The 10,250-nt window shown below is 37.2% G+C and overlaps 1 long non-coding RNA gene across 1 annotated transcript in view; it reads left to right on the forward strand.

The window, feature by feature from the left end:
- The window catches only part of LOC112995479 (uncharacterized), a 113,255-nt gene extending 103,474 nt beyond the window's left edge, over positions 1–9,781 (forward strand). Inside the window, exon 7 of the long non-coding RNA XR_010389107.1 lies at positions 9,013–9,781. This is a non-coding gene — a long non-coding RNA (uncharacterized LOC112995479). The remainder of the gene's footprint in view (positions 1–9,012) is intronic.
- Positions 9,782–10,250: the final 469 nt, after the last annotated feature.

The following is a 10,250-nucleotide window of genomic DNA, read 5'->3' on the forward strand; positions in this document are numbered from 1 at the left end:
GAGTGACCTTTATTCTAACTAAATACTATTTCCATGAGCAGCACACTGCAACTATACATGTTACAGCATCAGAAGTTCAAATGTATTTCACACATTAGAATTTAGTAATTCAGAATTGCTTGAGGATAATTCTTATGAATCCTTTCAAAATTTTTCCCAGGACAAAATAACAGAAGAATAATGAAGTTGAATTTTGCAAAAAATTTGACTTTTTTATTAAAAAAATCCTCCTGAAATACTTAAAATAAACAGACTCATATAATTTGGGATTAAAATTCAAGTATTTTATTTTTTATTGTCTAAAAATCTGGCATTCTTTCTAGCACAATGGGAAATTTAGTCAACTCCTTTGGCAGTGGTGCATGCAGATCTTTTTACTGCACTTTTGTTCATTCCTGGTTATACTGTTCAGTTTAAAGCCAAAAGTTGTTAAAATCAGCCTCTCTCTCCCTTGTAGTCAATTTTTATAATTGAAAGCAACATGGCTTTTTTTTTTTTTTTTTGCCCACAAAACCAGCAAATGGTAATGTAAGTGGATTCCTATAATCAGAAACAGAAAAAAGGCATTCAACTCCAAAAAAGAAGCTTTTTTTCTGTGACCTGAAGTTCACCTGGACATGTTTCAAACAATAACAGCAAACTTCTGTAACATATGTTATAAAATAATAATCAGTAAATGCTCACCACTAAATAGTTTCCATTCATTCTTTTTAGACTTCTATATTTGTTTGTCTCCATCATGCATTATGACACCACAATGCATTTACATTGTAAGAGCTCTGTGATGATTTATAGCTCTGAGGTGCTATGGATTGCAGTGCTAACTGCAGATGTTATTCAACAATCTTTTCTTTTTTTCAATCAACATATCTTTTATTATCAGAATGACCCAATGCCTAGATGGAATAAGAAGGTGACTCAAATTCAGTAAAAATGAGATGTGATGAAGCTGAAAAAGAGGATTCATTTTAGGAAACTTGTCAATACTACCTCACCATTGATCTGGGACATCTAATCACAGATCATTAAGTTAGTGAAACACCTCAGGGTTACCCTTGCCTTACTCCTCATCCACCTACAATTTCTTTTTGTATTAGGGAATTTAAAAGGGATGTATGAAGAGGCTAATAGAGCAAGGCAGCAGATAACTGGGTTAATCTGAGCAGAAACTGCAAAGGTCTGAGGAGCTGATGAGCCAGGCTTTTTAGGTGGATGAGGTATTAGTAGGTGACTGACAGCAATTCAGACCTTATCTCTCACTTCAAAGTTTGGAGATTCATACAGGGCCAGTATGCTTACACTTCACCTTTTCTGGATGTGTTCGCTAGTTTTGGTGGATTTGATGCTGAGTCTCAGTCATTCCCTTCCTTAACAAATATATGAGAGAGAGCTTACTTGACACAAGTCTTTAATGAATCAGCAGTTAAGCTGGACAATAGAAGAAAGTGCTGAGGTCTCCATATAGATATAGTCCTTTCTTCTTAGAGTCTGTTTGCAACTTTCCAGGGAGATGTTCTGACACAGTAATTCCACTGCAAATAAGAAATGGAATTTTTCTAGTTTGGTATATAGACAGTGATTAGATGAGCTCTCCGGAATGTTATTACATGCTGTTTATGATGATCTGTCTTCTCTGAGAAAATGTGGATTTCAACCAACTACTTTAGAAAATAATGAAATGAATCCTGAAGGGTGTCATGCAAAAATGTCCCAGAAAGGTGTCTAGAACACACTGGATAGGCCAAAAGGTACAGTGACTGCTTAGATTAGTTGCATCTGCTCTAGGAAGCTGTTTTGTATTCATCATATAACTTGAATTTTACTAAATTATACACTTTCACACAAAGTCTAATTTGAAAAGATACACTGTGTTCTCCTCTTCTTGTCAAAAACATTGCAGTAACCTGAATATTTCATAGTCAGTAAAGAATATTCATTTTCTAAGAGGATCTGGTAGACATTTTATGTTTTTCTGCAGCCTTAGACTCTTGCTCTAAGAGTTGACTGAATCAGTGTTATTCCTACTGAAACATGGAGAGAGATGGCCAAAAATCAAAGCTAAATATTGTAAATCCCTTGTTGAAAAGCACCTGTAGAACATGCACAGAGCCATACATTTTCTAGGTTGCTGGGAAGTTTGATGACCTAGGTACAGCATTCCAAGGTAATATGGATTTTCCCTCAAAGACAACCTTCTTCAAGGAAATGTGGTGAGTCAGGGCTCACCTATAGTCTATACAACCTGAAGCACAAGGTTGAGTAGGACTCAGTTAAATTTCTGCGAAAAGCTTATATTTACAAAATACCAGCACATGACATGTAATGGAGGCACAAGGCTATTTGGTGTAACAATAAGGTGTGGAATTCAGTGATCTATCATAGTTTTACATTCGATAAAGAGACCAGTTCTCAAGCAGTTTGAGGATCTCATGGGCTGGCTGACTACTGCAACAAACCACAAGAAAGTCCCATAGAAGTAAATGCCTGCTGGCCATCAATACTCTTGTGGGGACAGGAATTACATCCATTCATCAACTTAAGGCCTTAAGGTTTAGAGGTCACAGTGAGCTGGAGTGGGATAGAAATATTAAACAAAGGCCCTTCATCTGCCTGGACTTTTTTCCCTAGGGTTATAATTTAGAAGGTAATAAAGTTATTTAAACTTTTAACACCATTGACAGCATAAACAAAAGATTGAACCAGAAACAAACAAATAGCATTTATTAAGAAAATTAAGAAAATTTCAAAGCATTAGCAGTCTTTATTAAGCTTACAAGGCCAGGGTGGAATCTGTGCAATGAGGGCACTTATGCAAGCATGGAATTAGCTGTGATGACCTCAACACAGCATATTGCTTCTAGATTTCTGTCAGTTGGGTCTAGAAATGAAGCAACTACAGTCTCTACTAAATATATGAAATCTGTGAAGTTTGTATGGTAGGATGCAGTAGGATTCCATTTTTTGGCAGGATGCTCAAGTCAGATTTCAGACAGGATCATCGGGCACAATAACTAGAACAGGAAACTGATATAGGACTTGATGACCTGAGGTAGTATTGGAGAAAGAAGCACAGGTAGAATTTGTTAGGAGTCCAAACAAGAATGTAAAAAAGAGCTGAGGAGCTGAGGCAGGCTATGAAATTGCTTCTTTCAGTGCTAAATCAATGAATGTGTACACAGACTCTTAACTCACACCTGACTGTAAAATTTCTTACTGTAGCATGTCAAATATGTGATTGATTAAGAATTGATATAGGAAATCTTCTTGAATAAATTTTCAAATGAAATCTCTCAAGCTGTTCTTTACCCAGTCAGAGGTAAATGAACATGGACAGATTTGTTTTTTGGTGAATGATTACGATCACACACAAAAGTTACGCAATTGTTAGTTGAGGAGACTGAAAATGTTACTTAATAATGGATCATCTTTCAGCAAAGTGGTGTGATACTTAGGATAGGAAAGACACAATGAAGAAAGAGCTTCTCATTTTTTGTACTCTAAAATTAGTTCTTGTAAAATTCTATTAATAAAAAATATGAACACATTGCTTCTTTAAAGTTTTTCCCAGTATAATATCTGGTTTTATTTACATAGCTGACTGTAGTCACAATACGGTTATCTAATGTACTCTCAGTCTTTTGCTAGGCTTATTTCCTTTAATAGTGCATATACAATAGCCTTTTGCTGCTCTTGCAGTGTGACCTGACTTGTGAATTAGTATTCTTATAAGATTAAATTGTTTGTATGATCCTTTTCTCTCAAAAAATAATCTCATTAGAGGTTGAGGCAATTTTCAGGTATAGGATTAGTGCCAAAAGTAGGCTTTCTGATAGCTTATTTTCAGGTAATATAGTATCCAGTGATTTATAGGACTCCTTCATATTTAAAAGTACCTTCTTTGCCTTTTAAGAGTAACTTCAAGATCTTCTGAAAGGCATGATTTTAATTCACCGGTTTTTTACTTGCAAAATTCTTGCACTGCCATATATGACATGTTGAGTTTTTCTTTTTTTTGGTTACTGGAATTAGTTTAATGCTTCAGCCCTTTTGGGACATCAAGAGCTAAATATTCTTATTCAAATATTAACATTAGCTCATTGCAAGGTAAAAATATTCATCATTGTATGAAGCAAACATGCAGGGCAATAAATACTCTTGACCGCTATTTTATTTTTTTAAACTTGATTGACTATTGGAGCAAAGCTGACAAACAACAGCATAAAGTGAGAAGGATAAAAGCAGAGAATGCTAATTTTTACTGTACTATTTGCTTCATTGGTTATATTTCTCTATGTTATTCTTAAACAGAGTATGGTTTTTTAAGTTCTTGTCATGACAATCAAAGCATTTATGAGAACAAATTAGTATGGTAATAATGCTTTAAAAACCCTCTGAAAAAGTTATTTGATAAAATATGTAAAATGAATGATCAAATATTGCTTACAATGAAACCAAAAGGTGATAGAAGAAAAACATTCAACAGATACAGATCGAAGAAGGTGTGTGCAGAAATTGATGAAACTAAATTAACGAAATTGGTTTACACCAATAATCAAGTTGGTCCAGTATAACTAAGAATGGCATTGAATGCATGTATTCCAATAAGAAATTTGATGTTAATCTTTTTGTATATATTTTTAGAACATATCTTTCCAACATCAGCTTGGTTGTCTCCTTTTGCTTCTAACCAAAGTTATCCTAAAGGCTATGATTTTTATTGTACTTACATACTTAGTTTTGCCAAAACTGAGAGCTTCTAGAAAGTCTTGCTGTAACATTAACATAGTAAATTAACATACAAATGTGTCTAGCATAGGATAAAAGCAATCTTACATTACAATTTCAATTAGATGGTTTTGTTTGCTCTCATGTTGCTGTCTCTTAAGTATGCCATAGGCAATTAAGTAGTAGTTAAATATTTATGGATCTTTCTAATCTGTTATGTTTTAGGAATGCATTTACTGAATATAGAAGTGACATTTTCTTAAAAGGCAGATGTTTCATTAATCTATTACACTAAAATCTTTTTTTTCTATTAAGAGCATATTTAAATCTTAAATCTAGTAAACTTTTTTTGAAATTGCCTATGGAAGACATACCACAAATAAAGACTAATCAAGCTGTCATGTTTATTAAATGTTTGACAGTGGTTGCTGGGTGCTTAAACTTTAATTAACTACACATTTTGAAACCTTTGCTTTTTTTTTTTTTTTTTTTTTTTTTTTAACTCAAGAGCTATCCTGTGATGGAGTAGAGTAGGTTGTTTGTAATATCTAATTGAGAAATACAGGATTCAAGCTGTGTGTAGGTGATACATGAATTTTTCACCCCTGCTGACAACCACATTGGCTTCTGTGTAATTCTTCAAATTGATTCAAACTCATGCTGTTTATGCTTTTAATTGACTGAATTAAAACATCATTTTAAACACTTAATCATTCCATTAGACAGGATTGTGTTTGCCTATTCTGAGCTCAGTCCAGCACAAAATAAGCACAGATTTCCTATCCACAAGCGATCAAAACACCAGTCCTCAGTCTCTTGGTCTCTCTGTCTCCCTTGTTTGGTAGCCTCATATAAGCATCTTGCAGAGGAGACTGAAGATGTCCTGTAGCAGAAATATATCTGTCAAGGACTATGAAGACTGTTTTGTCCTGGAAAGGAGAAAGTGAGCATTGACCTATGAATTCAGAATGAACCGAGAAAGATAAGATTCATACACTGCTGCTTCCGAAATGGACCCATACCATGAAGTTCCATTCCTTTGAATGTCCCCATGGAAGTCTTCAGAATAGTGCTGTCAGCCTGGAAGACACAATATTTTCAGAATATGTCTTTAAACTTTTTCTTTACTTAATAGAGTAGGAAGTACATACAGTCATATTCTCACATGAAGAATTCTTTGAGCGTGCTGACTATTATATGCTGAATTGGTAGCAATCGTAAACTTTTTGAAAAAGGTAGTGACATGAAATGTCTAAACTACCATTTGGAAGCTGTTGAGAAAGAAAGTTTTGTGACAAATTTCAATTACCTTCACAACTGCAGACTTCTAGAATCGAGAGTAAACTAGGATTTTTCAGGCTATATTAATAATATGTTTATTAACAATAGATAAAAAGTAGACTGTTCTCTCTCTCTTCTTCTTTTATATTTCCATTCTTACTATTTGGTTTCTACCAACTTAACTGCCTTTTTCTGCAGTTTCTTCAAAAGGGGGAGGTTTTGCCATCATTGTTGTATTTTAACAAATAACAAATAACCTGATTACAATTTTATAGATATTGCTTTTTGCATCTTTCTGTATTATAGCATCCATAAATCCATTCTGTAAGGTGGTTCCGTACACATATTTTAAAAGGCTGACTACACATATGGCAATAAAAATATTTTGAAAAGTTGCAGAGAGCTATGACAAAAATCATTGTGTTGGAGGCAGTATGAATGTGCTACATGCATGGTTCACCCATGTGTTTTCCACTAATCCTTCATCGATGCTGCTTGTGTTCAAATTCTTCAGCAGCGTGAAATATTATGCATGTACAAATAAGCCTACTTACCATGAAATTCTTTTGGCTTTACTCCAAATATGGATAGTATCCATCCACATTAAATCTTTATTGGCTCAGGAGAGGCAATATTCTGTTCTGAGATGGTAAGGAACTTTAAGTATATCTCTGCTGTAAAAGTTGCTAGTGAAATGGTTTCATGAGTTCCATGTTTTATATCTCTGAATGATATCAAGTGGGTATATTTACAATGCTATTATATTTACATCTAATTTCACTCCTGCAATCACAAATGGAACTGTCAGGCTCAAGCTGTGTTCTTCCGTTTGTATCTGTCATCACTGCTAATAAGGATTTGCATGCCAAATTAGGCCCTTGGTTACAGATGAAATTCCATTACTTTCAAATTATGCCCTCAATGATAACTTCATAATTGTATAACCTTCATTTTGGCAGTGCACCTGTAACTAAATGTTTTTTAAGCCTGATCCAAAGGCTACTGAAAACAAGTGGCTTTATACTGACTTCAATAAGCTTTAAATAAGACCTTTATTTAACAATCCTGTTATTGAAGTACCGGAAGAAATAATACTCATCTTCACAGAATCACAGAATCACAGAACGTTGGAGGTTGGAAGGGATGTCTGGAGATCACCTAGTCCAACTCCCTTGCTCAAGCAGGCTCACCTAGGGCAGGTTGCCCAGAATTGTGTCCAAGTGGCTTTTGAATATCTCCAGGGATTGAAACGCCACAACCTCTCTGGGCAACCTGTTCCAGTGCTCAGTCACCCCCACAGTAAAGAAGTTTTTCCTTATGTTCAGATCGAACTTTCTGTGTTTCAGTTTGTGCTTGTTGTCATCTGTCCTATCACTGGGCACCACTAAGAAGAGTTTGTCCCATCATCTTCAGACCCTCCCCTCAGATATTTAAACACATTGATAAGATCCCCCCTCAGTCTTCTCTTCTCCAGGCTGAAGAGTCCCAGTTTCCTCAGCCTTTCCTCATATGAGAGATGCTGTATTCCATTAATCATCCTAGTGACTCTTTGCTGTACTCGCTCCAGTAGCTGCATGTTTCTCTTGTATTGGGAAGCTCAGACCTGGACACAGTAATTCTCTGCAGAGCTGCTTTCCAACAGGTCAGCCCCCAGCCTGTACTGGTGCATGAGGTCATTTCTCCCTAGGTGCAGGACCCTGCACTTGCCTTTGTTGAACTTCATGAGGTTCCTCTCCGCCCAACTCTCCAGCCTGTTGAGGTCCCTCTGAATGGCATCACAGCCCCCTGGTGTATCAGCCACTCCTCCCAGTTTTGTATCATCAGCAAACTTGCTGAGGGAGCATTCTGTCCTATCATCCAGGTCATTGATGAATAAGTTGAATGGGATTGGACCCAGTATTGACCCCTGTGGTACACTGCTAGCCACAGGCCGCCAGCTGGGCTTCATGCCACTGATCACAACCCTCTGAGCTCTGCCATTCAGCCAGTTTTCAATCCACCTCACTGTCTGCTCATCTAGCCCACACTTCCTGAGCTTGCCTATGAGGATGTTACAGGAGATCGTGTCAAAAGCCTTCCTGAAGTCAAGGTAGACAACATCCATTGCTCTTCCCTTGTCTATCTAGCCAGTCCCGTCATAGAAGGCTATCAAGTTGTTTAAGCATGATTTCTCTTTTGTGAGTCCGTACTGACTATTCCTGATTACCTTCTTGTCCTTCATGTGCTTGGAAATGGCATCCAGGATTAACTGCTCCATCACCTTTCCATGGATTGAGGTCAGGCTGACTGGCCTGTAGTTCCCTGAATACTCCTTCTTGCCCTTCTTGAAGATTGGAGTGGCATTTGCTTTCTTCCAGTCCCCAGGCACCTCTCCTGTTCTTCATGACCTTTCAAAGATGATTGAGAGTGGCCTAGCGGTGACATCAGCCATCTCCTTCAGCACTTACGGGTGTATCCCATCGGGGACCATGTGCTTGTGTATGTCCAATCTGATTAAGTGATCCCTAACCTGATCCTCCTCCACCAAGGGAAAGTCTTCACAGACTTTCTCCATGGTGTCCAGGGTTTGGGATTCCTGAGAGCCAGGCTTACCAGTAGAGACTGAGGTGAAGAAGTCAGCCTTTTCCATGTCCTCTGTCACCAGGGCCCCTGCCCCATTCAGCAGCAGGCTCACATTTTCCCTAGTCTTCCTTTTGCTACTGATGTATTTATAGAATCCCTTCTTGTTGCCTTTGACATCCTTCACCAGATTAAACTCCAAATGGGCTTTGGCTTTTCTAGCCCCATCCCTGCATGCTTGGACAGTGTCTCTATAATCCTCCCAAGTTATCTGTCCCTGCTTCCACCTTCTTTATGTTTCCTTTTTATGTTTGAGTTTTGCCAGGAGCTCCCTGTTCATCCATGTGGGTCTCTTGCCACTTTTGCTGACTTCTTGCTCATTGAGATCGACCATTCTTGAGCTTGAAAGAGGTGAGCCTTGCTTTCTTGTACCCTTCTCCCTTCTAGGGCCATATCCCATGGGATTCTTCCAAGCAGATCCATGAAGAGGCTAGAGTCTATTTCCTGAAGTTGCGATCCGGGTTTTCGCCCTGCTCCCTCCTCTCAGGATCCTGAACTCCACCACCGCATGGTCGCTGCAGCCCAGGCTTCCCCTAACCAGCCCTTCCTGTTTGGAAGTATGAAGTCCAGCAGAGCATCCTTCCTCAATGGCTCGTCTATCACCTGTGTCACGAAGTTGTCATCTATGCTCTCGAGGAACCTCCTGGATTGCTTAAGGCCTGCTGTGTTTTCCCTCCAGCAGATGTCAGGGTGGTGAATCTTGTTCTTTCTTAGGTATGTTGGCTACTGACAACAGTAAAAAGTATTATTGATTTTTTTAATAAGGCAGATTTTAAATAGCTATCCGAACACACACACGAAAATAACTAGAACTTGAATCTCTAACAGTGTCTTAAAAATTTGCCATGATGTAGTAGAGGGATACATTGAAGCATCTCTATTTTGTAAAAAGGCCTTGTTTTTCAGTAATCACAGTTTGTAGCAAAACTGTCCTGTAAGACTTGTCTCATCAGTGTAGAAACATAGTGTCTTTAATACTGAAAAGAGAGTAATATTACGTTAGCACATATTATTGTAAACCAAAACCTGTGGAGAAAATTATAAGTATGCCATCTGATAAATACAGAATGAATATGAATGTTTGAAAATAACTCTAAAATGTGTATGTATTGGGTTGCACTAAGGTGAGTTTTAAATAAATTGGAAGCTTTTTTGATATGAGCAGTGGTAACTGCCATAGTAGCGTGCATTCTTGCAATACAGAAAGAGGTAATATAAATATTAAAATGTTCTTCAATTGGTTAGCAGCCTAAATCTCTCTACAGAAAATGATTTGGGATACTTTAGCGTACTCTTAATTTGGATTTTATCTGACTTTGGATAAACACATGTACTTTATAAAAAGAAGTTGGCAGTATAATATTTTTGTAAAACTTAAGGTCAGGAGGAAAAAAACCTATGAACTGCTTTAGTTCAAAAAATACTGTTGCTATGACTACTTCAGTAGCTTTTAAGGCAATGTCCTTTTTATTTAAAATATTTTTAGAACTTTATTACCCTAACAACCGGATACACTTAAAACATCAACTTCTGACAAGTTTGTTCGTGTTTGCAAAGGAAATCTCTTGTCTCTCCTTTTCTGACGAAGAGCCTTCCAGGCATTAAATGATGGAAGTGTTAAAAGA

The sequence above is a fragment of the Dromaius novaehollandiae genome, chromosome 4 (assembly GCF_036370855.1).
Source record: "Dromaius novaehollandiae isolate bDroNov1 chromosome 4, bDroNov1.hap1, whole genome shotgun sequence".
Taxonomy (NCBI): domain Eukaryota; kingdom Metazoa; phylum Chordata; class Aves; order Casuariiformes; family Dromaiidae; genus Dromaius; species Dromaius novaehollandiae.